The sequence below is a fragment of the Lygodium microphyllum genome, chromosome 18 (genome assembly GCF_053477565.2).
Source record: "Lygodium microphyllum isolate KBCC chromosome 18, Lygodium_microphyllum_v1.1.10, whole genome shotgun sequence".
NCBI classification, from domain to species: domain Eukaryota; kingdom Viridiplantae; phylum Streptophyta; class Polypodiopsida; order Schizaeales; family Lygodiaceae; genus Lygodium; species Lygodium microphyllum.
The window spans coordinates 123,847,262-123,869,720 of record NC_141152.1 but is presented as its reverse complement, the minus strand read 5'-3'; the positions used below and the strand labels follow the sequence as shown (position 1 = coordinate 123,869,720).

General features: G+C 43.9%; 1 protein-coding gene across 3 annotated transcripts in view; it reads left to right on the top strand.

Moving 5' to 3' along the window:
* Positions 1-22,459, top strand: part of LOC148021335 (Tetratricopeptide repeat (TPR)-like superfamily protein) — a 101,256-nt gene that overhangs the window by 24,136 nt on the left and 54,661 nt on the right. The gene's annotated exons all lie outside the window — the stretch shown is intronic.

Here is a 22,459-nt window from a genome sequence, read left to right as displayed (position 1 = left end):
AGTGCAGCTCTCTAGTGAGATTGTAATAGGCTCTCCATGAAAGAAGACAACAGTGCCACCATATGAGAGATATTCGGCTTCGTATGAATGAGCCATACGAGGGAGTTGACAAGGCATCTATAATGGATAGCATCTGGGAGGGGATCATGTACAATAGATAACTTGGACTTAGGGTATATGGAGCATGAAATGGGCTTATAGAAGCCATACCCAACTTTGAGAGAAGATCGGAGATATACTTGTGTTGAAAAGCAAAAATAGCATACGTATATTTATAGATTTGCATTCCAAGGAAGAAATGGAGGATGCCCAAGTTTGCCATTATCAAACTCTTGGCAATATGTTTCGTGTATAGTCCTCCTTTTGTATGTAGCTATATGTCACAATCAAATCATCCAATTGTTGGTCCACCCTTTGTATGCAGCTACATGTCACAATTAGATGATCCACAAAATGGATGACTAAGATGCACTTTGGACCATCCAATAGATACTAGAGGTCGGAGTTGTGGCTTGATTACTAAAAATCACTTTAAAGAAATAACTTGTCAATACCCTGGTACCAAGCCCAAGGAGCTTGCTTCAAGCCATTTAGAGTCTTCCTCAAGTGATAGACATGGTCCTCCTTTCTAGGCACACAGAAGCTTAGAGAATGATCAATATAAATCTTCTCTCACAAGATACTATTCAGGAAGGCGGACTTCATGTCCATTTGATCAGCGGGCCAATGATTGTGGGCTGCAAGAGTTAAAACAACCTAGAGTAGATAATGGACCGTTGGAGCAAAAGTCTTTTAATAATCTAACCCTACTCTTTGACCAAATCCCTTAGTAATAAGCCTTGCCTAGTACTTGTCCAAGGTGCTATCAGTTAAGTGTTTGGTCTTATAGACCCACTTTACACTTTTAGTTGTCTAGATGCAGAACCAACTTTCAAGTCTCATTCTACCCGATAAAATCGAGCTCATCTTGCATAGCATGGCACCAAATATTGTGTGCTATTGCCTCCTCCATGGTAGCAAGTGCTCGATCCTCTTAGATTCGACTCATGATGGTAGGATGCCACTTTTGAATCTTCTATAAGCTTTTGGAACCATTGTGGAATCATGTGGGGTCCCTCCTATGAGGGAAGCCTTGAGCTCATCTTGCATAGCATGGCACCGAATAATGTGTGCTATTGCCTCCTCCATGGTAGCAAGTGCTTGATCCTCTTAGATTCGACTCATGATGGTAGGATGCCACTTTTGAATCTTGTATAAGCTTTTGGAACCACTGTGGAATCATGTGGGGTCCCTCCTATGAGGGAAGCCTTGGGGCCTTTGGAATGTGCGATGCACATGTTTGGGAACCCTCGAAGACATGAGGGGTCAGAGCAGTAGTACAACAAGAAGCAGCAGTTAAGTGTGTTGGGGGGGGGGGTAAGGAAGACTGAGAGGGAGTTGTTGAAGATGGTGAAGGGTTTCAGGAGGTATCTTGGAAGGTAAAGGTAGTGTGGAAGTTTGGGGAGGTGGTGGAGTCGAATAAGATCCACTTGAAGAAAAAGCACCATGAAACTAGCCTTCCTTTTTGGAAAGGGTAGTTATTCCTTGATCAAGCACTTAATTACAACAATTCAACAAATAAACATAAATTAAAATGCACAATTTACCTTAATAATCTTGGATAGTAGACACCTTATAGGCTCCAAAACTCGTGCCCATTTCGGTATTTCTTTCACTTCAATTGCCAATGGATGTATTACGAACCAAGATTCCATGATCTCCTTGGCTAATCTAAAATCCCCTTGCTGGTCCAACAATCAACAAACAAATTGGGGGAAATGCTCCGTGAATTTCCCCTAGAACTTGCTCTAAATTGGACCCTAACTAGCCAAATACTACTCCAAATTTACAATGGATGGCTAGGCGTTTGAAATCCTAGACAATTCACTAATTTCAAGTGCTGATTTTAGTGTACGATGCATTTTTCTAATGGCACAAGTCCCGAGGTGGTTGCTAAATCCTAAATTTTGCAAATCTTCAAGGTTTACATGAAAAATCCCTCTGTTGTCTACCAAATATGGCTGAGTTCTTTTGAGAATGGCTAGGAAATGCTAAGATCTCTTGAGAATGGGTTGGAGAAGGTGAGAGAAAGCCAAGATGAGAGAGAAATTTGATATTCTTCATGAGAAAACCCTAAAATTTGCTTGTTGCTTGCTCTGGCCTGCATTTAATGTTGTCAAGTACCTCCAAAATGCTGTCACTTGATCAGCAATGTTGTTGCCAGCCCTTGGAAGGTGTCTCCTTGTGGTCCCCTACCTGTTGAGACTGTCTTTTGGAGGCAATTGCTGTTCTTCGATCGGAAAATGGACCAACAGCTCCCTTGCTCTCTCTCTCTCCTAGGCTGTAAATTGACTGAGTGGTTGAGATCCAGCCCCCAAAAACGTTTTCGAAATTCGCATGGGCTTTTTTGCCAAGTGGCAGCCTTCTAAACCCATCTTTTTTTAGCGTTATCCAGCCATTTAATTAATTTTCAAAATTAAATAATCTCAAAAATTAATTTTAACCCTTTTGACCTTTCCCAAAATTAAATATGTCCATCCATAATTAAATTGGCTAGGCCATTTGTAACCTGGAGTAATTGCCAACCTTTATTGACCCTCTGATTGACATTAATTAATTAATACTAGTCCCTAGTGTCACCACTGACACTTATTGACCAAACAATTATCCTAGGGTCAAAACTAACACCAACTGACCACCAAAATCCAATTGGCATAACTTATCACAACTTTTGCCCTTTGACACTCACTGCATCCTTGGGATCCTTGGCCTACTACCTTGAAATAATGTGCATCACATGTGCTAAACAACCTTGCACATTTGATTAGTAACTTAATCAAATGTTATCAACAAGATTAAAGCATCTCAAAGTTTTACGTCCCTGTGACATACCATCATAGGGAGAGTTAGAAGGCATAGCCTCATCAAGCACTATATCTCGACTCACCACCACTTTGTCAGTTTGGGGGTCATAAAGCTTGTAGCCTTTGGTTATCTAACTATAACCTACGAATGTGCTTCTTGGTTTTGGTTTCAAGTTTGCCCTTGTGTTTTTTTAAAGATTAGATGGGCAGCAATGGAAGTAAAGAAATATTGCTGTAACAAATTGAAATAACACAATGAATAGAGAAGAATACCACAAAGAATGTGCTAACTCAAAGAGAATACGATTGAGAAATGGAATCCATGTACCAAGGCACAAGAAATGGATTCCTCACCTTTGGAACAATTCAAGTGTCCCCTTATGTGAGCTTAGATTGGGAGCAAAGATCGCTCTATGTCGAGCAAAACGACTCAGCATGACCTTGGATGTCAATCCTAGCTTTTGGATTTCAAAATCTGCAAGACTTACGCAATGTACAAAGTCACAATTTGGATCCATTGCATTTACATATTGACAAGGCTAGGATGCCCGACCACCACCCTCTTATGCTTTCTTTTTGGCATTGGAGAATCGTGAGGGATTCCAACACTACTAGGTCTAGAAGGTGCAAGAGGAGACCTTTATGGCCTTCACCTTTGTTGCGGGGTTTGAGTGAGTCTAAGTCGGAATTTGAAGATGATGATGACTCGTTTGAGGATGTTGAGATGTCAAGCTCACCATGAGCTGGCATCCACTATGGCCTGAGTGACGGTGGAGCATTTCATCATTGGCATGTTTGGTAGCTGACACGAGTATCCACGCCAGTGATTCTACAGCTGGACTACACTGACTAGTCCACACCTATCATCTCCATTATGTGTGTTCACATTATGGACCACATGTATATGCTCACTACTAGTATGCTTACGTAGTCGTCTTTAGTTGGCCTCTTTTGTGAAGAAGAAGAAGAACAGGTTTTGCCTCTTATCTTGTGTGTGTGTATTTGCAAGAGTTCTAGCTCCCTTCCCCCTTGCATCTTTTCAGCTTCCGCATATGCCTGCCATGCTCTAGATTTGGAATCGTTATCATGGTATCAGAGCCTGGTTCAGGCTAGAGAGCTGAGCGCCAAGCACAGGAAGCAAAGGAAGCAGTACGGGGGCAAGAGGTTTTCATCTCTTTCCCTTAACTCAAAGAGCTCCCTACTGCACAATGCAAATCGCCAGGCACGATTAACAGCTCGCATGTACAGATGGCTAGTGAGTGGCACCCGTGCTATACATTGCAATGCAACTGCATCAGGTAATCCCTCAATCAGAGAGTCCAATTGTCTCTACTTTCCCCTGGCTGGCATACAAGCTTTGAGATACCACTACATGTATTGGAGCAGTATTGAACAGCCTGTATAGCCTAGCAATGCGTATACATCACACCCAAAGTCTTGGACCATTTGTCCACCCTGAAGATGGCTACTGCAATCGGGAGGTGTTGCAATTCAGACCATCTGTCTTAAAGCTATTCAGAATTAGGCCAGGGTAGGAGATATTGATGGTCCGATGCAATCAGCGAAAGACCTGCTGCCAGAGTAGGAGACATTGATGGTTCGATGCAATCAGCGAAAGGCCAGAGGAGCTAGAAGTCACTAGTGGTACCGCTGCAAAGATTTGCGCAGTTTGTGCAGGTTACAGAAAAGTTTTGCTGTAAGCATATTGCAGGTTGTTCAAGATGTCAAATGATGGCTTTAACTAGATTGTTGCAGAGAAGTTAGACAAAAACAACTTCCATGCATGGAGGTTTCGGTTGACCAATTTCCTAATGGGAAAAGGGTACTGGGAGTACATTGATGGTGAACATAGAGAGGCACCAGATTTGCCTGAGAACCCAACTGCTGCGCAAGTGAAGGAGTTCAAAGAATGGAACCAAGGATCAAGGAAGGTCATGTATTGGCTTTCCATAAGTATACAAGACATTATGATTGGGCATATACAAGATGCCAAGTCTCCCAAGGATGCATGGGACACCTTGGTCAAGTTATATGAAATGAACACCAAGGCAAGGAAGATACAGTTGAAGAATGACTTGCACACCGTTGAGAAGAAGAACCTGTCTATCAACGAGTATGCATTAAAGATCAAGAGCATCTGTGAATCTCTTGCATCTATCAATGTGCAGGTAGATGATGATGATAAGGTGGAAGTATGTTTGCGTGGTCTAGGACCACAGTATAAGGCGTTCAAGATGTCTATTCAGACTCGGGAAAATATTCCCAACTTTGCAGATTTAGTGTCCATGCTGATTATTGAAGAAAAGAGCTTAGGTGAAGATCAGTCTGCACAATCTAAGAACAGTTCTGAGCAGCAACAGGTCTTCTGTTCCAATGCTGGTAGAGGACGTGGCAGAGGCCGAGGTCGAGGCCAAACAGGTGGCCAAACAGGAAATCAGAGTTCTGGACAGCAGCAATTGCAACAGTCTTATGACTCACAACAACAACACACAGGTGGAAGAGGTCAGTATAGAGGCAGGGGGAGCCAAAGAGGTCGTGGAAATTGGCAAAGGTAGTCACAACAACAGATTTCATGTTATTATTGTGGAAAGTTTGGGCATCTGTAATCTGAATGTTATAAGAAGCAAAACGACATAAAGAATAGGAAGCTCCAACAAAACAGCTATGCATCAACTAGCAGGAATAATGAGGACAATGAGAGATTGTTTGTTATGCAGCATGTGCTCAATTCAGTTTTTGCAGATAATGTATCGAAATGCAGAGATGATGTATGATATGTAGATTCAGGTGCTTCGAATCACATGACAAGTCATGCTGAGTGGTTCAAAGTGTTGAGAAGTCTTGAAAAGCCTGGTTATGTTGAGACAGGGGATGACACAGCTCATCCAATTAAGCATGTTGGAAATGTTCCATTGTCAATGAATGATGGGAAAGTGAAGTATCTTGCAGATGTACTTCATCTGCCAAAGATAATGAAGAATTTGGTTTCTGTTGGCCAGATGGTTGAGTATGGTTTACAAGTGCGGTTTAACCAAGATGGAGTCTTTGTTGAAGACTTCAATGACAGGTGCAGGTTAATTACAAAAGGCAATAGATGTGGTCGGATGTTTACATTGGAGGTAAACATGTCAGAGATAAAAGCTACAATGTTTGCACATGGTGCAGGAGTGGTTGCAGACATAGACATTTGGCACAAAAGAGTTGGACATGCTAATGTACAAAGGTTGAGGTCTATGCAGACTAAAGATCTTGTGACAGGGCTGCCAAAGTTTAAAGTTGATGGTATGCAGAAAATTTGTGAAGCATGCCAATTTGGTAAACAGACAAAGCCAAGCATGCATTTCCACATGATAAGAATGTGAGCAGAAATGTACTTGACATTGTGCATTCAGATGTATGGGGTCCTTCAAAGACTATGTCTATGGGAGGCTATAGATATTATGTGACTTTTATTGATGACCACACAAGGAAAGTGTGGGTGTACTTTATGAAGGAGAAAGGTGAGGTGTTTGCTCACTTTCAAAATTTCAGAATGCTTGCTGAAAAGCAAACTGGTATGCATGTGAAATGCTTGAGATCTGATGGTGGAGGAGAGTACTTCTCAAATGAGTTCTTTGAAGACTACGCAAAAATGAAATTCAGAGACATTTTACATGCAGGTATACTCCACAGCAGAATGGAGTTGCTGAAAGGAAGAATAGGCACATTGTAGAAATTGCACGTGCGTTGATGTCAGAGAAGAATATGGCACATATGTATTGGGCTGAGGTTGTTTTTACAGTTGTGTATATTATGAATAGGACCCCTACAGCAGTCATACATGATGTAACTCCTGAGGAGAAGTTTACTGGCAAAAAGCTTGATTTGTCACATTTGAAAGTGTTTGGATGCATTGCATATGTACATGTACCAGATGAATTGCGTATGAAATTGGATCCCAAAGCTGAAAAGTGTGTGTTTATTGGGTATTCCCTTGAGCAAAAGGGATACAGATGCTATAACCCTGCTACACGTGAATTGAGGACAAGCAAGGATGTTGTATTTGATGAGCTTAGTAGTTGGTATGTTGCTAAGAAAGATGCTTCTATGCATGATGAGGATGATAATGTGATTGCAGAAAATGTAAGTCAGCAATCACAGACTTTGAGTGGACCTGGAGAGTCCTTGGGTAGTAAGTCTATTGATAGACCATGGAGTGGCAGGCTGTGTGCACAGATCAGTCCTGCAAGTTCAGAAAATGTAAGTCAAAAAGGCAAAGAGAAAGTGGGTGAGCCTGCTGTTCCGCCTGACAATTTTGATGGAAATTCCAGTGGATCAGACATGAGTCTTGATGAGGAGTTTGGGATTCTAGCGATGAGGACACCTGGTGTTAAGAAAGCTATGGAAGCTATGCATTCAAAGTTACGCAGGTTTGAACGTATAAGAAATCCTGTTGACAGGTTGACTTATGATGGTTATGTTGCACGACACTACGCATATATGGCCAAAGTTGTGCAAGATGTTGAGCCTACATGTTTTGATGAGGCCATTGGCAATATGAATTGGGAGAAAGCTATGCATGAAGAGATGGATGCCCTCTATGAAAATGAAACTTGGGATATAGTGCCATTGCCTAAGGACAAAAAAGCTATTGGATGTAAGTGGGTGTTTAAGATAAAGCATAACAGTGATGGAAGTATAAACAGGTACAAGGCTCGATTGGTAGCCAAAGGTTATGCACAAACACATGGCATTGACTATGAAGAGACGTTTCCTCTTGTTGCAAAGATGGCAACGGTGAGAGGTGTAATTGCGGTGGCAGCAGCCAAGGGCTGGTATTTGCATCAGATGGATGCAAAGAATGCATTCTTGCATGGTGATTTGCAAGAAGTGTATATGGATCAGCCATTGGGTTTTGAGGATACAGGTCATCCCGAGTATGTATGAAGACTTTGTAAGGCCTTGTATGGGCTGAAGCAGGCACCACGTGCATGGCATGATAAGATTGCTGAATATCTTGTCACTATTGGTTTTGAGATGGCCTATGCAGATGACTCTTTGTATGTGTGTAAGAGTGATAAGGGTATTGTGGTCATCACCATTTATGTAGATGATCTTATTGTTGGGGGTGACAGTTTGACAGAGATTGAGAATGTCAAAAGTCTTCTTAAGCAGAAATTTGACATGAAAGATTTGGGAGATTTGCGCCACTTCTTGGGGATTGAAGTCATTCGCACAGATGAGGGCATTTGGTTGTCACAGAGGCAATATGGATTGGATATGTGGTCAAAATATGGTATGGCCGATTGTAAGCCAATATCAGTGCCATTAGATCCCAATGGCAAGATGAGCATGGATGCAGTTTTTGCTTTGGAGGACCCTACTATGTATAGAAAGATAGTGGGGAGTTTGATCTACATCACGATCACCAAGCCAGATTTGAGCTATTCTGTTGGCTTAGAAAGCCAATTCATGCAGGTTCCGCGTAAACCACATCTTGATGGAGTGCATTGAGCACTCAGGTATTTGAGCGCCATTGTTGATTATGCATTGTTTTATGAGGCAGGTGTACCAGTGGATGTGTATGGATACACAGATCCATATTGGGCTGGTAGCATTTTTGACAGACGATCTACTAGTGGTTTTATGTTTTCATTTGGGAGTGCTGCTATGACATGGAGCAGCAAGAAGTAGCCCACAGTTGCCTTGTCGAGCACAGAGGCAGAGTACAGAGGTGCTGTTGTGGCAGCATGTGAGGTAGCTTGGCTGTACAAGCTACTCGATGACTTGGGTTTGCATGAGACGCATAAGGTTGTCATATATTGTGACAATCTTAGTAGTATCTAGTTGGCCCGGAACCCAGTGTTCCATGCACGGACCAAACACATTGAGGTCCATTATCACTTCATCAGGGAGAGAGTCATTGCAGGTGACATTGATTTGGTTTATGTCAGCACAGAGGATCAGGTGGTTGACATCTTCACGAAGGCGCTGGGAGTAGAGAAGCTTCGCAGGTTTCGGACCATGCTCGGAGTTTATGACATGGTGTTGAGCTTGAGGGGGAGTGTTGAGATGTCAAGCTCACCATGAGCTGGCATCCACTATGGCCTGAGTGACAGTGGAGCATTTCATCACTGGCACGTTTGGTAGCTGACACGAGTATCCTCGCCAGTGATTCTATAGCTGGACTACACTGACTAGTCCACACCTATCATCTCCATTATGTGTGTTCATATTATGGACCACATGTATATACTCACTACTAGTATGCTTACGTAGTCGTCTTTAGTTGGCCTCTTTTGTGAAGAAGAAGAAGAACAGGTTTTGCCTCTTATCTTGTATGTGTGTATTTGCAAGAGTTCTACCTCCCTTCCACCCTTGCATCTTTTCAGCTTCCGCATATGCCCGCCATGCTCTAGATTCGGAATCGTTATCAGAGGAGTCCCCACCCTTTTTCTTTTTCTTCTCATTGTCCGTTTCCAATGTTGCTAGTTTCTTGCATTCCTTTCAAAGATGCTCCTTTTTGTTACAATGATAACACGATTCTTCCTTCGTTGTTTGCACGTCACTCCACTTTGAAGTTGCAAATGCTTCAATGGGACCACCATATTGAGATGATAGCCTTGTAAAGAAATGCTTGATTGCATAATACAAACACAATTGTATGACAAACACAAAGTGATAAAGAAACATAGTTAGAGTTAGGGTAACATAAAGACAATGAACACAGAAGATGAAATTATTTGGATAATGTGTAAATACAATGCTCAATGCAGCAATTACTCTATGTAGGGTGAATACTGGACCTTGAACTCCCATGTCTTAAGGACCAAGGTATAGAGTATGAGTTAAAGAGTGTGTCATACTTTGATGGATCTTGAAGCGTAGCATGCAGCTTTTGAACTTGTTTGTTGAAGGCCAGATTAGTGTTAGATGGGTAGACGGAGTGCAGAATCAGCAAACATCAATCAATTGGTAATGTGTTAGGCAAGTGTTGGCTGTGAACTGCAAAATGCAGCAGCTGATGATGTGGCAAAGGTACATGGTAGGTTGATCAATGAAAACACATGTAGATGATGACACGGTCAAGCTGGTGTTAGCTAGATAGGTATAGACCGCAACAATAGTAGCAAAGACCAGGTTGCCAGTTGATTAGGATGGGTTGGACACCAACAAATAATAGTTGCCAATAGCTAGGGAGTGTTTGGAGATTGGTGCCAACGTCAAGCGATAGCAGGAAGTAACTCCAATTGAGATGTCCTCTGTGAGGTTTGTGGACATCAGAGTTTCAGCACAATCTGCAAAAACAAGATTAAGGCTATGGTAGGCAGTCTGTCTATTTATAGATAAATGTGTCCTTTCAAGTCAGGGTTTGACTTATGGGACATAGCTCCCTCTAGCAACTCATTATTTGAATGAAAGTTTGGTAATTTGATTTAATTAAGCATGTTTTGGGGTTATATAAAATTATTAGTTAACTTATAATACATTTCTAGTGCAACTCTCTCTCTCAAGCCCAAAAGTGAAACCAGAAAGGGATTGTACTAACCCAAGCACATGTCCATGATTTTTTCTCTTATCCCAAGACATTGTCAGAGTGCAGCGGTGCGGAAGCGTAAGACTGAAAGAGAGAGAACGCAGAGAGAGGAGAGAGAAAGAGACAGTGGAAGATGAAGATCTGCTGTATAAGTGTGCTGTATACAAAGATATGCAGATATATACACAGGCGCAGTGCGCTGGACTGCGTGTCTCCATCTTGACGATGCAACCTGCTGTTCACCTCGAAGCCCGCTACAGTCTGCACGATCTCCTGTCTAAAATCTGCGAACAGAGACGGAATCTGCACGTATCTCCAGGTTGGAACTTGCGTACAGAAGTGTGGGGTAGACTGCCGAAGTATCGGCTATAAATAGCCAAAAAACTGGGCGCCAAAATATGCAGGTCGGCTGCATTTAATGCAGCCGATTGTCTGAAACAGGTCGGACTGCCACGTGGCAGTCCGACTGTACAGTCCGATTGGCTGCCCAACTAGGTGCTCTGATTGCTAACACCCCCTCTCAGAGCCTGGGCGGGGAAGAAGCCTGAGGGATCTGGCATGTCTCCGAAGTAGAGCTTGGGGAAGGGCCTTCGTAAACAAATCTGCAAGATTGTCCTTCGTCTTGTAGCACTCCACAGCGATGGTCTCATCCAGAAGCTTCTCTCTGATGAAGTGGTACTGGATTTCGATGTGCTTCGTCTGGGCATGGAAAATAGGATTCCTTGCCAAGGCAAGATTGTCCTTCGTCTTGCAGTACTCCACAGCGATGGTCTCATCCAGAAGCTTCTCTCTGATGAAGTGGTACTGGATTTCCATGTGCTTCGTCCAGGCATGGAAAACAGGATTCCTTGCCAAGGCAATGCAACTCTCATTGTCGCATTGCAGCAAAGTACGACGAGTCTGGGGGCAGCCAAGCTCCTCCAACAATCTCCGAAGCCACATAGCCTCACATGTGGTGGAAGACACGGCCCGATACTCCGCCTCAGTAGACGAAAGGGCTACCGTGGGCTGCTTCTTGCTACTCCATGAGATAACACCTGTACCCAAGGCAAAACAGTAACCTGTTGTAGACCGCCTGTGGTCCACATCACCAGCCCAATCCGAGTCGCTCCAACCTGCAAGTACAAGATCTGAACCACCTGTGCCTGCGGGATAATGAATCCCTAAATCAGATGTCCCCCTCAAATACCGAAGTATCCTTTGGGCAGCCTGCCAATGCACCGTCTGAGGTTAAGTCATGAACCCCGCCAAGAGCCCAATAGCAAAACAAAGATCAACACGAGTGTTGAGGAGCCAAATCAACGATTCAATCAACTGATGATAGCGGGAAGCATCCGCCATGGGAGAAGTTGAATGTGAAGTGGCCTTCCAGTTTGGATCCATAGGAGTAGAAATGGTCCAATAATCCTCCATCGGAAAAGAAACCAAGAGCTCTTGTACATATCTCTGTTGAGAGATGAAAATCCCCCTCTGAGATTGATAAATCTCATGGCCCAAGAAGAAATGGAGTAGACCCAAATCCGTCATCTCGAACGTCTAATGTAAAGCTGCCTTCGTCTCTTTGACCTTCTGTGCATGATTACTTGTGACAATCAAATCATCAACATACAACACAAAAAGCACACAACCAGCCTCGGAAGTGTGTATATAAAACTGCGGATCGGCCTTGGAACGCCGATATCCCAACTGTGACTGAAGGAACGAATCAATCTTCTCGTTCCATGCACGCGGAGCCTGCTTGAGGCCATAGAAGGCCTTCTTTAACCTGTAGACTTTTCCATCTGAAGATCCAAAGCTAGGAGGTTACTCTACATAGATCTTCTTCTTCAAATGACCATTGAGAAAGGCCGACTTCACATCCAATTGGTAGACAGGCCATCTCCTATGGCCAGCCAAGGCAAGAACAACTCGAATAGTCGTCATACGAGCAGTGGGGGCAAAAGTATCATGACAATCAATCCCTGGGCGCTGTGCAAAACCTTTAGCAACAAGGCGAGCGTTGTGCTTGTCCAAAGAACCATCACTAAGATACTTGGTCTTGAAGACCCATTTGACGCCAATCACCTTTTTGTTCGGGGGGCGAGGCATGAGATACCAAGTGCCATTCCTCTCAATAGCCTCCAACTCGGCTTCCATAGCTTTCTTCCATGGTGCGGATTGTAAAGCCTCCTTCACGGAGGTGGGCTCTCGATCTTGCATAACACGGGTCATCAAACAATAGTTAGAGCAAACAAGCTCCGTAGAATGTGCCTGGTGCCTCCGTGACCGCCACGGACCATCCTGTGGTCTCTACTCCTCAGGGACCCTCTCGATCCTGGAATCACGGAGTGTGTCACGGGCCCAACGAGGAGAAGGCCGGACCTCTCCTCGTCTCTCTCCATCAACTGAAGACTCTGGGATTTCCTTCGGTGGTAACTCCTCGGGGTTGACCGGTGGAATAGTAGACTCTGTATCGGAAACAGAATCGGAATCAAAAGGCGCGGGCTCCAAAGGAACTGTCTCGGGAGTCCAACTCTCCCCTGGATCTCCAAGAACGGGATGCTCCTCACCTTCTTCTATTGTCGGAACTGCCACGAACCGCACATCTCGACTGGTGTACACATCCCGCTTGATATCATACAAACGATAGCCTTGGGACTGAGAGCTGTAGCCAACAAACACGTCTTCGGGAAGCTGCTTCAAATTTATCACGATGAGTCTTGGGAATGTGAACATAGGCATCACACTGAAAACCCCTAAAATAAGAAACATCGGGCTTAGTCCCAAAGTAGGACTCAAAAGGTGTCATCCCATCAACGGCCGAAGTGGGGGATCGGTTAAGGATGTGGACTGCAGTAGCCACAGCCTCGGCCCACTGAAATTGAGGTGTCTGTCGGTGCTCCATCATGGTGCGCACAATCTCGAACACACTTCGGTTCTTCCATTCAAGAATGGCATTTTCTTGAGGAGTGGTGGTGTTAGCAAACTCCTGGTGAATACCTTTATTTGCACAAAAACAAGCAAACTCATTAGAGACAAATTCACCACCCTTGTCGGATTGCAAGGTCTTCAATCTCTGGCCCGATCTGTTCTCCTCAAAGTGAAGCCAATCCTTGAAGTGGGAGAAGGCCTCCGACTTCAACGCCAAGAAATAGGCCCATGTCATCCTACTGTAGTCATCTACAATCATTATGAAGTACGAGCTTCCTCTCTCGTTCCTCATAGGGCCACAAAGATCTGTAGATACAAGCTCCATCGGTGAAGTAGACCGCCGCGAAGCTTTGTTGGGAATCACATCCCTATGCTGTTTCCCACGAATGCAGGAGACGCATGGTTGCTGGCTCACCACTATGTCCGGCAACCCTCGAACAAGCTGTCCACGTGACGCCCTCTGTAGATAATCACAGCTGAGGTGACCAAACCGAGCATGCCATAGCGCTGTTTGTGTCTGAGAGGTAAGAAGAAGAGTAGGGAGGGTGGTAGAAGACGTCAGTTTGTAGATGCTATTCTCCTCATATCCTGATGAGAGAACCTTCCTCGATCCACGATTAAGGGATCGCATGGAATCACTGTCAAATTCCACCAAAAGTCCAAGGGAACAAATCTTATGAACCGAAAGTAGATGATACCCTGAACCTGGCACATGCAAGACCTCTGAGGTATGTGTACCACCACGTCCATCTGGAATAAGCTGCATCTCACCCTGTCGTGCAACAGACACCGAAGAGCTATCTTCAATGAGAATCTGCCCACGCGAAGGTCGCAACTGGGCAACACCAACTGATGAAGGAGTCATGTGCCGGGAGGCACCACTGTCAACGATCCACTCTCGAGCCTGGGGAGTTGTCATCGCAGCATCAGAAGCATTCGGTGTAGAGTCCTCAATGACAGCTAGATGAAGAAACACAACTGATGAGGGTGCAGCCACCGGTCCAGAATCCTTCGTGTCCTTCTTGTTGGTGTCCTTCTTGTCTTTGTCAGGGCAATCCTTCTTCCAATGGCCAGTCTTTCCACAAATATGGCATGTGGAGTCTTTGTCCTTGTCTTTCTTTGACTTGTTGTCCTCCTTATTCTTCTTTTGGTCCTTCCCCTTCTTCTGAGAGGCTTGACCTATCAAGGCTTCCGACTTGGAAGCATGCTGTCCCTTCAGTTGTTCCTCTTGGTCCAAGACCATAGAAACTAGCTCTTCCCACCGAAGAGTAGACTCTTGCCCCTGCATTCTGAACCTGCATCTGAAGCTGTCTAATCTTGTTGATGTGCTCCCGCAACGAGGAAGACTTGTTCACGGACAAGGTCCGCATTTGCACCTCCAAAGAAACCTGCTTCATAAGGGTCATCCAGTTATACATCTGATCAAGCTCCAGCCATATCTCCCGAGCCATCGTCAAGTGCTCGATTGGGCTATCACGGTTGTAGTACAAGACAGAAAAAGAAAAGAACAAATCTGGGCATTCAATTTGTCCCAGTGAGACTGTGCCTTGGCCAACTCTGCACAAGCATCGGAAGAGAGTTTGGACTCATCTCTCATTGAGGGCCGGTCGATCTCCTCGTGTACAAGCTCCGCCAAATCGTAGGACTTAAGGATGGCCAACATCATCACACGCCAGATGCGGTAGTTGTCGCCATCGAGCTTTTGATCTGCGGGAAGAGCCAGTAAGACAGGTCCATGATCGTCTGGAACTCCAAGTCAATCTTTGTAGACATCTTCACCTGTAATGCCTTCACAAACGCAGAAGCAGCCCCCTCTGACTGTGAAAACGCAGCTTGCTAGGGCTCTTTCTTCCGCGTCCTGAACCTTCTTCACCCGCCGGAGGCGATGAAAAAGCAAAACCTGCACTTGAAGACTGAAAACTCAGCCTTCCTTCTCTTCAAACAGCAGCAAACAGCAGCAAATCCACCAACTGGACTCCTTTGCCGCGCGCCCACGCTCGCTTCAGCCTTGTTCCGAGGCGCAGCCCTCCCGCTCGCCCTCAAACGCTGGAAACGCAGCCTTGTGTCGCGATGGAAACTCCTCTTCATGTTGGTTCTTCACTCGGCCAGCCCTTCTACACTGCTCTGATACCATGCCAGAGTGTAGTGGTGCGGAAGCGTAAGACTAAAAGAGAGAGAACGCAGAGAGAGGAGAGAGAGATAGTGGAAGATGAAGATCTGCTGTATAAGTGTGCTGTATACAAAGATATGCAGATATATACACGGGCGCAGTGCGCTGGACTACGTGTCTCCACCTCGACGATGCAACCTACTGTTCACCTCGAAGCCCGTTGTAGTCTGCACGATCTCTTGTCTGAAATCTGTGAACAGAGACAGAATCTACACGTATCTCTAGCCTGGAACTTGCGTACATAAGTGTGGGATAGACTGCTGAAGTATCGGCTATAAATAGCCAAAAAACTAGGGGCCAAAATATGCAGGTCGGTTGCATTAAATGCAGCTGACTGTTTGAAATAGGTCGGACTGCCACGTAGCAGTCCGGCTGTATAGTCCGACTGGCTGCCCAACTAGGTGCTCTGATCGCTAACAGATATTCCACCCCAAAGCAACTAGGGTATCATACAAAGTGTACATGTTGGTTGCCCAATGGCTTACCAAGACTACAGAGGTGATGATTATCTTACCAAGGGAGCCCAAGTGATTACCCTGAAGAGGCCAAGGTATCGGATAGAGGTGATGATTATCTTACTAAGGGAGCCCAAGTGATCACCCTGAAGAGGCCAAGGCATCGGATAGAGGGTGCTTATTGGCTACATAGTGGCCTACCATGTGAAGATATGTGATGGCTTGGGTAGAGAAAATACAGAATGTATGACCATGACTGAAATACAATAACTCAGACAGTAATGCAATAAATGCATGCCCTAAACGCAAAACTCAAAACACACAGAGAGAGAGAGAGAGAGAGAGAGAGAGAGAGAGAGAGAGAGAGAGAGAGCTAAGCGCATGGGTGGTGGAGCTATTTTGGATGCAGAAACTCATATGCTGGCTCTTCGTTGGTCTCTTTTTCGTGCCATGTGTGTGGATCATCACCCGTGGACCATCATAGCCCGTTATTTTCTTGAGGATAGCGGGCTCGGCCAGGGCAATACACGGCTTCGGGCCTCATGGTGGCATGTCCTTAATGCTGACTCTCGATTTTCCAGTCCCTCTTCCTCTTTGTTACTGCACTTGGTCGGATCTTGGAAAGTGGTGCTCCAAAAGACCCGTTGGCATCCTGTAGGGGATCGCTTGCAGACTAATTCTTTCCAGCTGGAATTGTTGGCAGTATCCAGATTGCTTTCATGGGAAGATAAACATCAGCTCAGACAAAGATTTAATCGCATGGCCCGTTTGGGTGTGACTTCGATTGCGGATGCTACCCTTGCTACTCGCAATGTCCTCGCATCGTTTCGGACTGCTAGGAGACTTTTCAGGATCCCGCGCGGATACCGTGATTTATGGGAGAAGCTTTCGTCGGAACTTCAGGGTAGGCAACCCTTTCCTGCCCTAGCTATGGATCGCCCTTGGCAGGATTGGGACCTTGCAGGCCGGTTGACTCTGGAAAAGGCCTCTACTAATCAGGTGTATCATCTTCTTATTAAAGATCACCAATGGCTGGGTGTGAAAGCTAATACTGTTTGGGGCCTGCGGAAATCCCTGTCATGGTGGCAGGCAACGCTGATGGAGGGGTGGCAGAATAGGGCACCTTTCAAATGCAAGGTCTTTCTGTGGCGGGTAATGATTGGTGGTCTTCCTCTTGCCTCGGCCCTTTCCAAGCGTCGAATCTCGAATGGCAATTGTTTCTTCTGTACCACTACGGCGGAATCGGCCCGACATCGTTTTCTTTCTTGCCTGCTCGCCAAGAATATTTGGTCTCTCTTGTCCCAAATCTGGCGCACAGTGGTGGGGTCCTCACTGACTCCTTTTGATTGGGTTTTTGTGTGCCCAAAGTATCCCACGCCGCCACAGTTACATATGAAGATCTTATTTCCCTTTTTCAGATACTGGGGATGCTGGCACATTTGGACCACCCGAAATGCTTTTCTCTTTGATTCGGCCTCTAATGTACCGCGACATATTGCAAGGCTTAAAGGGCTCTTGCATTGGCAGCTAGATCTCATCAGGCACTCTGACTTGCTCCCTTGGGAGGATTTGCATTCCTGGCATTTGGCAATTGCCTCTGGGTCCTTGCCATGATTGGTGTAGCTTTTCTAGTATACTAGTCTGGGGATTTCCCACACGTTGGCCTACGGCCCTCGTGTCTCTTGTACTCGTGTAATCACGTAATCTTGTACTTTTTCGTAATTAATACAATTACCTTTTACGAAGAGAGAGAGAGAGAGAGAGAGAGAGAGAGAGAGAGAGAGAGAGAGAGAGAGAGAGAGAGAGAGAGAGAGAGAGAGAGAGAGAGAGAGAACTTTGAAGTGAATAAATCAATTTTGTAGATGAATGAAATAGTGTATAAAATGCCCAAGGAACGAGCACCGTTTAGTGGAACTTTGGTAATGTGCATATTTTAGCATTTTTTTGAAGAACTAATGAGTTTGTAATGAATATTTTAGCTCAATATCCCCTCTCAAGTCCAAAATTGAAACCAATAAGGGACTCTAAGAAAAGCTTAAGTCCATTTCAACCCCAAGGTATCCCACCGCAAAGTAGCCAAGGCATTGAACAAAGGGTGCACATTGGCTACCCAATGGTCTACCAAGACTTAATAGAGGCAATGGTTATCTTACCAAGTGGGGTTGAGTGATCACCCTAGAGAGGCCAAGGCATTGGACAAAGGGTGCTCGTCGTCAGCTGCCCAACGGCTTACCAAGACTTATAAAGGCGGATGGAACCATATTGAATCTTTTAAAAAAGCGAGAAATTTCCAATATCTCCATTTCAAATAACTTATGATTGGATTTTGCTAAGATAACTTGATAGATGGCTGTAGGATTAGAGAGAATGGTGTAGAGAGAAATTTTAGAGTTTCATTGTGAGATTGGCTAAAGAACTGCTATTGTCTTACTCAAATAGCTATAGAAGTTGTCACCTATAGCTTAGGGCCTTACTCAAATAGCTATAGAAGTTGTCACCTATAGCTTAGGACTACGAGAAAGGTTGCTACCTCGACTTATATGCTGTCACTTGCACTAGAAGAATGTTAGGCTGGTGTCACGTGTACTTGGAGGGCTCCAAATTGGTGTTTTCTATTGTAGGATTGCTCCTTAGTGTGGTTGGAAATCACATCAGCAAGATCTCCTTTCTCTCTAATAGGCTCCTCTCTCACAATGGTTGGAATAGACTTCCACCAGTCCCCGGAAATGTTTTTTTCCCTTGCATGGGCAAGTTTTGCCAAGTGGCAGCCATTATCCAACTTATCAAATTAATTTTTAGAATATTAATTATTCTAGTGTCCAAAAAATAATTCCACCAACCAATCATTAAATTGGCAACTTCAATTTGTCTTCTAAGTATCCTCGAGCAGCTATTAGTCAGATTGACATTGACTAAATGATTAATTAATGCCTAGTTTTTAATGTCAATGTTGACATTAGTGGCCAATAAATTGATCCATATCAAAATTTGACAATGGGTACCACTTGTTAGATATAACTTATTGTAACTTTTGTCTTTGGCATCTAGTGATGTTTCGGGGTCATGGGTCCCACACTATGAAATAATTAACTTGCACCTCACATGTGCAACATTGCTTAACTTTTAATTAAATGCTAAACAAAGCAATAAAATTTCACATCCTCGTGACGCAAGAATTGACATTCGAACTCATAGAAGGTTGGCAATCAAGGCAATGAGATGATGTGCTAGATGAAGTGGAAATACTTTTTAGGAATCTTGGAAAAAAAGAATGTAACTAGATCATTTGACTTCAATGAACCGATAGTGATAAATTCGGCAAGTAACCACGTGTATTTAGCTAACTTAAATTTTAGAGCATCCCCTTTCTTAATGAAAAACTCTTGAAGCTTCAAGTTGAGATTGAAGCGTTGTCAGTCAAAAGGTTGTATCCATTGGGGATTATGGAGAGAAGGAAGTATAGAATAAGAGATAGAAGAGAAGAAAAAGAATAGGCAAGGGATTCAGATCTGCCAAGGCCTTTATACAATATAAAGACAAAGCTCAACGATTCAAAGCACTATGTATTGATAGAACCTGAGATGATAAACAAAATCCTTGTGTGGGACTACTCAAAAGGAATCTCCAAGCATTAGATCTCTTGGAGTTCCCTGGGAGACAAAAAATGCGCACCGAACTCGAGCTTCTTCTTTGCTACATAGATGGCAAATTTGATGGTTCTGTCGTCTCCGAAAGAAGGGGGGGGGAACCTAGGAGGCCTAGCTAGGATTCTCACAGATTGCTCATTCTTCTCTCTTCCTGTCCGGAGTGCAGTTTGTTGCTTGAAAACTACGATTGCATGCTGCGTGAATTCGGAAGCCCCTTCTTTTTGCATGAGATCTCCCAAAACTGGTTGAAAAGCCACTTGCTTTTTTTACATGTCACCCTATTTTAGAAGTTTTCTACACATTTTTAGGATATTTACAAGAAATAATATCCAAACTATCATAATAGTCTAAAATTGTTAAAAAATCCTATATTTTGGAAATAATATCCAAACTATCATTTTTAGGATATTTACAAGAAATAATATCCAAACTATCATAATAGTCTAAAATTGTCAAAAAATCCTATATTTTGGAACTAACTATACTGTGGACACTAACACTAATGACTAAGATGACATTGACTCTCTAGATTCATAAGAAAGCCGGATGACGATGCAGTTCAGGTTTTTTCACATTGCGTTTGTGTAGCGGGACGACAACGTGGAGTGTGATCTTGTGTTACATAGCTCCAATCCTGAGATGGAGGGGAAAATTTGCAACTAAGAGTGGAACTCACGAAGCAAAGCTTGCATTAGCTCAACAGTGGTAGAGGATGGAAATCATTGTGTTTGGGAGGTCAAGGGAAGTGAGTGTTCAGGGTAGTGAGGGGGATATCCATTATAGCTGTTGCAAGGTAAAAGGATGTGTTTACTTGCAGGAATGTGAAAGGCATAGTGTTAAAGGGTGGCATGCTTGCTAACAATATACTAGGGTGCAAAGTGGCATTCACCCCTGAGGATAGGTAACATGGAGTGTAGAGAAAGAGAAGGAACTAGAAGCAAGGATGAAAGACCTAACTCCCAATATATTGGATGTAGAAGTGGAGTGCAATCCTAAATTATTGAATGTAAAAGAAAGCGATTTGGGAGATGAGGGTGGGATGGGAGAGAAGCATAAAATAGAAGCGCCAACTCCATACTCAAAAGAAACAAAAGATAGAGTTCTAGATACATGTGTAGAAGTATATGTGTGTTTAGAGTCTCCTCCATTAAAATTGACATATTGAAAATTATCCAAATCTTGGACACCAAAAGGAGAAACATGGGAGAGTTTTGATTCAAATGACTCAAAGGAGTTATACCAACTTCACACTGGGCTTGACAGAGATAAATAAGATGGTTTGCTAATTGTCCCAAATGCCATGTCCTCCTTGATCGGAGAGGTGGCTAGCCTCACCAACTGGTCTAGATGTCATAGAAAAGCTGCTAGGAGGGATGTAGTTGGAACCATACTTGATGTGCATGAATTTTTCAAACTTTTCATTTATCATGAAGCTTGGAGAAGGAGAAGAAAGTGAAGGTGAAGCGTCATTTTTCTCGTCGAGTCCATAATGCCTTTTCAAGGTCTCTGGTGATGGAGAAGCCAATTAAGACACCATGGGATTCCTAAGAGTTTGAGATATTGTGAATCGCTTACGTAACATAGGATACTCTTTAAAGGAGCATTGGCCATGGCCCATGATATCACATGGAGATATGCTAGGTTTTGAGTAGAGAAAACACACAATGTATGAATATGACTAAAACACAATAACTCAGATAGTAATGCAATAAATGCAAACCTTAAATGCAAAACTCAAAACTCAAACTCAGAAAACGACCCAAATACAAAGAGAGAGAGAGAGAGAGAGAGAGAGAGAGAGAGAGAGAGAGAGAGAGAGCTCTGAATTGAATGATCAATGCTGTAGATGAATAGAAGAGTGTAAAGAGTGCTCAAGGGCAGAGTAGTAAATGATGTTGAAGGGTGAGGTCCATTGGAGCTTTGAATTGAATGAATCAATGCTGTAGATGAGTAGAAGAGTGTAAAGAATGCTCAAGGGCAGAGTAGTAAATGATGCTAAAGGGTGAGGTCCAGTGGAGATGGATCTCAAGTGCTGTAACTACTAATTGGAGTTTGGGGAGTGCTGAATAATGAATGGCAACAAGTCACCAAAATAATAATTTAGGGGCCGAAATTTGGCAAATGCAGTAGTGTACTGGCCGAGCAGGTTGAGAATTGATCACTTGAGGTAGAGAACTGCCAAGCGATAACAAGAGAGGTGTGTGCTGATGTAGGCAGTTTGCAAGATAGCAAAAACGTAGGTATTGCAGCAGTCGCACGTTGGGTGAGATGGCGGCAGCTTGTTGCTTGGCAGTAGATGCTGAAAACGCAAGGTTATTAGGTGCTATGATGAGGTAGCAGACAGAGACCTCTTGACAACAAGGTGATGACTATGATGAGGTAGCAGACAGAGACCTCTTGACAACAAGGTGATGGTTGGAAACAAGCCGCTTGGGGCTGGATGGTGATGGGCTATAGTAGTTGTTGATGGCTAGATAGACAACAGTTGGCAAATGGTTGATGGCTGAAATCTGCACAATTGAGTGAGAAACCTACACAAAAGGATGGGCTGAACAGTGGGCAGCTTGTCTATTTATAGATGCAGAAGGATCCTTTGAAATTATGGTTTTGCTTAACCAAATCCTCAGACTTGTATGATAGATGGTTGGAGACATTGGGCATGTAGGAGGAGGCAACTTCGAACACCATAGGGGAACTTTGGAGAGTGGGTGCAGAGAGATCCATTTGCAAAGACACCTCATGAAGAGTAAGGATGTGCCCTTCTTTTGATATACCACTAGGTTAGGGAGGAGAATACGGATGAGCATGCTCAAAGTAATACTAGTTGGAGCTCAGTATTGGGCTCTCCAAGGTATATC